We start from the raw sequence: 7,739 nt of genomic DNA on the forward strand, positions 1-7,739 counted from the left end.
TCAGAAACGCTCCATAAATGCCTTTTTCACTGCTCATGCCAGTTGCAGCAACACCACTGAGGCTGGAGCAAATGTGTGCAATAGCACAACCAGAGCAGTTTTCACTGCTGTAAGCGTGCTCAAAGCATGACTAAAAAATCATAGGACTTCTTTGTGAATATGTACAGTACTGATTCAAGCTACCCATTCAGATGCACTTTTTGTTAGTGAATACATGTTGTCTAGCTCCGTTATCTTTTCATTGTGTGCTCTGTGCTGTTTGCTGTGAGTAACATTGGCAAAACATCTATCCTTAGTAGATATGTGTGAACATGAAGCCTGAAATTTCATTCAAATGCATAGGCAACCTCTGTTGCCAGAATCTTAAGTTGCAGTTTCCATGGCTGAATTGTGGGTGTGTTTGAGTAGCATAATTTTTCAACTGAATTGAATACACACCACGTCAGTGCAACCGCAATGTAGTTCTCTAAGGAATAGGTTTCCTGAATTGCCGTATCTACACAAAATATAACATGAAGGGGGAGTTCGCACCCCTAATAAAAAGAAAAAATTTGTACTATTATGTATAATGTGAGCTCGAAGCTTTTGAGAGCCATTACAATCGAGGGTGAAAGAAAGGAGATGTCAAGAAAAAGTCCAGCAAAAATACAAGTGCCTGTGTTTATTCATTGTCACTTCTCAATACCTTATCACAGTCTATGAACACATCGTTGCCTTGTGTGCTGGCAATACTGTTTGACAGGCAGCACTTCAGGAAAGCATGCTGCACCATGGAGTGTGACATTGCATCCCATGTGTCCACGATCCACATTGCGGCTGACGTGTCAAAAAACAAAATTTAGAAAGTCACATAGTATTCATAGAATGATTCCGAATATATATGTATTCTGAGATATGTTCATTCTGAAAACTATTATTTACAGAAAAAAACTGGCGTTATTATTGTGTACATGCGGTAATGTAACAATCTATAAGCAGCAAAAGGAAGAAACAGTCAAGTTGAGAGCTGTACATTTGGTAACAAGATAATATTGTGAAAAAGAAAGAAGGTGCTATTCTGAGCATACCCTGAAAACTGGCACCTTTGAGTATAGGCTCAATACTGTTACCTGTAGGGATCGATCATGAACAAACATGAGGGAACCTTACAGTATATTTTTTTTTTTCACTCGGTGCACACTAACACAATTCTCATTAAGTGTTATTAGGCCACAGACAAACATACAAAAAACTTTTAATTCCAGGCTCTAAAATAAGCTATGACTAGAATAACGAAGACCATTAAATATTTGAAATATTGAATATTTGCATGCCCTTATTTAATGGTCTAACACCACAAGTTCTTATAAGAGTCCTGTTGGCTATCACACTGAAAATGACAGTCTCTAAATAAGAGCTTAATAGAAGTATGGGTGATACTGGCCATTTTCTGCCACTTTCTCTAGCCAAAAGAGCTGTACTCAAATAACACGAGCATGAAGCCTCAGATGTTTTTGGCAATAGGAGGGGATCACTTTACACTAGTCAAGCCATAATAGTATCACAACTCAATAGGCTTATTTTTAAATCATAGACATGGCTCTGTGCACCAGCCACCACTTGTCCTCACAGTACCGACAGCACACAAAGCATATGTTGCTCTGCAACTATCAGATTCATTACTGCACACCAACAATGTGATCTTTACAAAAACAAAACACCATAGGTATGAAACTGACTTGTTTTGTGCACAAAAGTAGGGGTGTGCGAATAGTGAAATTTCATCTCGAATCGAATTCGAATTGAATAATGCCGAATAGTGACCAAAAATATAAAATATCGAATCGAATATCGAATAGTATATTTACACAAAACGTCTACCGCCATTTACGGCAAGACAAAGGAAAAATCACTGACGCTACGGCATGGCGACAGCTTTATTACGCGCTTGTTCGGGAGTTTCATTTTTTTGTTTTCAGCTTTTATAGGTGCGCAGGCGTATCTATAGATGAAGCACCATCCCAGTAAGCAGCGCCACTCCTAACCTCCTAACGGCTAAGAGAAGGGGGTACGGTAACTAGTTTTTTTTCCCCCCTATGGTAGCGTAATACGGTTTATCTTGCAGTAGTGATGTCGTGCTCCATCGCAATGGGTGCTGTGGGCCTAAAAATCTTCGGGCGCCCGTTCACAGCAGCGTTGTAATTGAGCGCAAGAACGATGGGCGTTTCTGAATAAGCGGTGTGGTGTGGCAGTGGCGACTGCACAGCGTGAACAGGTTTTCACGTGTGAAGCCAATCAGCGAGGGTTTTGCGGGCCAAAGTTGGGACGTTTTACCGTGCTTGAGGCATACACGACCAAGCTACGCAAGAAGTCCGTTTCGTTTCGGAAGCGAAGTTGTGAAGGGCTTGACTTGTGTTCTTCTTTTTTTTTTTACGTACGCAAATGACATAATCTCCTTTAATATAAACATGTGGTCGCTTTTGAACCAGGATATCGGTGAAAGTTTTAACGAAAGGCCTACTGCAACGACGTTAGCATTAGTTTTAGCCACCACACCCTAACCAAGTTGCACCATTGGCCTTTGTCGCGTGTTAGGTATTCGTCCTGTCGAATTATTCGAAACTTCGAATACTAGCTATTTGAAAGTCGAATCGAATTATTGGTTAGCTGTTATTCGATTCGAATTCGAAACTCGAATATTCGCACACCCCTACACAAAAGTATAACAACTAGTCACTGATGCAGCAGATGAAAGTGGTATGCAAGCTACTTGTTGAATTTCCATGTAGCCCAGTTGTATGTGCCTCATGCCATTTTGCAGCATCATTGGAGAAGAGCTGCATGAGTTGACATAAGAATGCTTAAGAATGCTGTTAAGCAATTCAAAGGGCTGTCTATCATTTTTATATATTTGATACGAATGTGTTGCATTGCTAGCTTCAATAAAAATTCACAAGGCTGGCAGTTTGTGCATGTTGCTTCTCCGTAAGTTTGAGCTTGATATGAAAGAAAATCTACCCACATAAGAAACGAATGCGGTATGTGTACGTTCGTGCCTTTTTCCCATCTGTGTGCGTTATGCACTTCATTGTTCATCAGAAAAACTGTACCATATATGCATATCATGAGAAAAGTTCAGTGATATCGGGAAAAGTTTGGTCGATGGTTTCACATCAAAAGAAGTTTCACTATTTCTCAAATATTCAAATATAAATCAAATATTCTTATTAATTGTTTGCTGTTGCCCCAAGGTGCATGTGTCCTTGCCGAGTACGTCCAGAGTGAATGACTACCACCACTTCAGAGAGCCTGAGGAAACTAGCCACTTATCTATGGACTGGAAAAAATGGACTTAAAAAAACAAAACAAAAAAAGAAGGTGGCAAAACCCATTTCTCTATGACAGCTATCCAGTCAGCAGTGGCGCAAGGCTGGCTCGATAACCAAGACATGTGTCACAAAAGCTCTGCATAAGTGTTGGATAGATGCTAATCGCATCAAAAAGTATTCGAAAACTTTTTTGATACTAAATACATCAAAAACAATCTTGATGCTGCTGTCACAGCAAGGCTCAGTGGTTGATAAAGCAACTCTTTCCCTAGTGCTTTTGGCAAGTATTGCTAACACTGTCATTAGTTTTCTTCAGCACAGTGCTGAAAATGTCACTGAAATGCAGCAGCCACAGTAGGGTGACTAGCACTTCCGGCCATCCTAGCCACAGTGCACTGCTCTGAAGAATTGTGACAACCAAGGCTAGCCAAAACACAACCCTCATCAAGGTCCTGGTTTGAAGATTTTAGCAGTTATTTCTTTAAGTCTTCTAGTCAGTGACTGCGTTTTTTCACAAAGATGTCTTATTGGGGAGAAATTGGGCTTGAGGAAAAAAATGCGAAACTGCCTGGTGACACCAAAATTGGGAAGTACACTACATGGTTATGCCCCAAAAACAAAAGGCCTCATTTATAAAACTCAAATTTGTTTCTAATGTACACATTCTGAAGATCATAAACAGTCATTTACAGAGATTAATGGTGGTAGTGCTTGAATGCTAATCAAGTGGCACATATATTTTTTTGCATACGTAACTGTTATAAACTCATTTCCCTATTCATTTTATGTCAGTTGCTGATGTTGCTATAATTCCAAAATCCTTTGTGAGAAAATTATGAAGAAAAAAAATTTTCAGACATTCCACTTTATGAAGGTGGAAAGTGGATGACCAGTGAAGCTATTTAACATATGACATGGAGGTGACATGGCGGAGGTCAGTTTGGTATTATAGGCCAGGTTTTGAACGTGCCCATCAATGTTCAAACCACTGTGCAGAGTCTACAACAACACATCGATGATGACACCGCTATTGAGGTGCACATAAGCAGTGTTTGCTTGCCATTCTTACCTACAAGACTGCATTCTACTCTTTGGAACATGCGTCGTCTTGTCTGGCTGGCCTATGCACATGTTATTTTGTGCATGATCTGCAACACACAATGTGGGAAAGCCAGCTTACAAAGACCAAGCATACACTTATTTCTTTAAATTCTGGTTCACTTCTAAACACAATTGCATTGCTGGGAAGACATTTTTTCAGGGGCAATATAAGTTGTCTTGTATCAAAATATGAAGGCCCAAGTTCCTTTTTTTTATCATTTTATTAATTTTTTGCTGTTGTCCCAACGTACATGTGTCCTGGCAGAGCACGTCCAGAGCAAATGGCTACAACCACCTTGGAGAGCCTGCGGAAACTAACCACTTGTCCACGGACTGGAAAATTGTATGGATCCCTAGCCACATAGAGCTTTGCTGTAAAATATTCTCATTGTGCCACAATGATTCAAACTTATGACCAACAGAACAGATTGGCAGTCCATGACATTACGTCTTAGCTACCTTACTGATGTTACAGCAGTGGAGAGTACTGACCCTGAAGAGCAAAATCACAGCAGCAGCTGCCATGAACGGCTAATGCTTGCTTAATGTTTCTGAATTTGATAGAGCGGGCACCCACCTCTACATGTTCTAGCGTGCTACCTTCCCAGTTATGGTTGTGATCTTAATTGAAGCTTCCTCCTACAGGTACTAATGACAATGATTGAGGGTGCTTGCTTCATCTTAAAGAACTTGGCTTCTCACGTTTAACGTGTAGCGCCACACCGGTTTGGCCAGCTGCCGTGCAAAGAAAGAAGAGAGCCGTGTGGCTTGTGATGTGCAAGCCACGAGGCAGAAATGATTTGGCTCTTCAGCTGGCTGGATGCCACGGCAGCCGCTACCGCTTTGCTTCGTCAGCGTCTCAATAAAGCTGCAACGATGGCACGGCCTCGTCTGCCACTGTCACGTCCCTCTGTTCTACAAGTGCATTGTGCTGGTGTCATCTCATTTTATTCAAGGATAGTGTGAGGCCTACTAATGGACTTCACTTTACTACTAATAAAGTTGCTTATATAAGCTTGAGGAAAACTGAATGAATTCAACATTAAGGAGCTAAAGGAGTTGCTTCAGTAGAGACCAATAGTTAACCTTAGTACTCTAGAATGCCCCTCCACTCCGCCTTGACTCATGTATGTGCTAGCATTACCCCTGAATAAATAAAATGTTCATTGCGTTTTATTGACTTCCCACGGCAAATCATGTGAAGCCTAGTGCCTTCTTTAGTCAAGAGGTGGTGCTGTGCTCAACACAGTGACATTGAGGGAGACCTCCAGGCCAAGGATAGCTTGATAGTATGGGGGACAAGTCACGTTAGGAAAGAGGAGGAAGGAGAGCCAAGTCTTTTCATATCTCCAACCTGAGGGAAAACTTCCACAAACAAATAAGATGTTCATTTGTAACTGCAAATGTTCACTTAACAGATCCCAAAAAACTGTCTAGGTTCACTGCACATTACGTTTTGTTTCTTACTGCGGGAGCAACTGCTAAGCCTGCAACTTTTTGTAGTGAAGCTTGAGCATCACTCTTGCACACTGGTGTCTACTTCTTCTAACCACTATTGACTGTGCAGAGCACACCGACGTCATAGGTCTTGTATCAGCTTATATAGTGCCCAATTCAGACCACACATCTTGCACCCTTTCTGTATACTTAACTTTCATAAATATCTAATCAGCCATGTTGACTATGGTGTTTGACTTAAGGCCATGCACTTCATGTTTTCTTAGTTCACTTGTGAGATTTTTTTATGTAATTGCATAGTAGCAAGCAATTTAATAGCGTGTAAATCATCAGCATGGAGTCTTTCACCAGTAGAAACAGCAGTTGGATATCACAGGTAACTGGAAAAAGGTTTACGCTGAATTATTGTCTAATCAGAAAGGAATAAATGATATCAGCAGATGCATGTAGACTACAGAAAGCCCTTTCTGGTGCCCGCTTGGAAGACTTCGGCAACTATGGAACGAGGAAAAAAAGAAGGCACACGAAACTGTGGACACACAATGATCCATAAATAAAGAGCCCTGCACACTTTACTTCATGTGTTGCGTGTCAGAAAGACATAGGCACCCTCACAAGGGCGGCATCACTCTCATCTGCCCTCACCCTCACCTGACGAGGTGAGAATGACGATCAGCTTTGAGAAATTGCCAAGGGTGAGGTGAGTGAGGTCACACTGACAATGTGAGGGCAAATGAGGAAGACCACAGCAGTGGTTAGTCTGCCTCAAATGTGGGAGGCACTGGGTTCAATTCCCAGTGCCCCAGAGCACCCACTGGTTTTTCTGATGGGGCACACGCAACTTACCTTTATCCTTGACCTGGTGCACTGTGGTATGGTTACTCTCATCTCGACAAGGTGGCCACTCCTTTCTGCTCTCTTTATTCCCCTTCCTCCTTCCCCCAATGATGCTGGGTGATGCTCCCTTATGGGTTGCAGAAATATGCCTCTTTCCTAGCCTCAAATCACTATCACAGATCAGGTGAAGGCAAGGGAGGGTGGAGGAGGAACGCCAAAAATGAGGGCACTAGCCCACCTCTAGCGTCAGTGCACTAAAAAACTTGAGGAAGCTTTGCTCACAAGGTTGAACGTAAGGGTTATGTTCCGTCTCCAAATGCTTTGTTCAGCTGCTACATCTTGGGCAAAAAACAGGCACTTGTGAACAGTAGATGGCACAGACAAGTGATATTTTTTTTTCTTTTGCTCAGTGTATCTGTGTGTGAGCATGTTAAAAAAGAATGTTAGACAGTCAAAACTGACCTGCATCTGGTTTGGGTCATTAACTCCATCAGTGAATAAAATATTACTTGAACAGCAATGCATTTTACCACAAATTTTGATGACAGTATATGTTGGAAATGGTGCTAACCATAGCATTTCTTGCAAATAGGTATGCATTGTGTACTGAATTTTGTGTACTCCAACACGGCCCCTAAATTTGTTGTCAGAAGAGACAATTAGTTGAGCACTTCGTGCATATGGAAGATGTTATCCAAATGCTTACCTCAGTAATGTCGATGAATGATTTCTGTTCTCACTGCCAAAGGAACCATGGAAACTGATGGATGCTATCAGAAAGCTTTGAAGCCTTCTGAGGAGTTTGTACAATGAAGAGTGAGTGCCCGAGGGCTGCACTTTATTACGAAGTGTCTTTTACACATGGATGCAAATGAAGGAAAATTTAAGGCAATAGGAAATTATTGTTTGCTGGTTGCTCTGTCGAGCACTGATCAAATGCATGTGAAATGTGTACGTACTATGTGGCTGACCAACAACAAACAAATTTTGAATATTCAAAACCGAATGAAGTACTTCGAACACTAATGCTGCACC

The sequence above is a fragment of the Rhipicephalus sanguineus genome, chromosome 1 (assembly GCF_013339695.2).
Source record: "Rhipicephalus sanguineus isolate Rsan-2018 chromosome 1, BIME_Rsan_1.4, whole genome shotgun sequence".
Taxonomy (NCBI): Eukaryota; Metazoa; Arthropoda; class Arachnida; order Ixodida; family Ixodidae; genus Rhipicephalus; species Rhipicephalus sanguineus.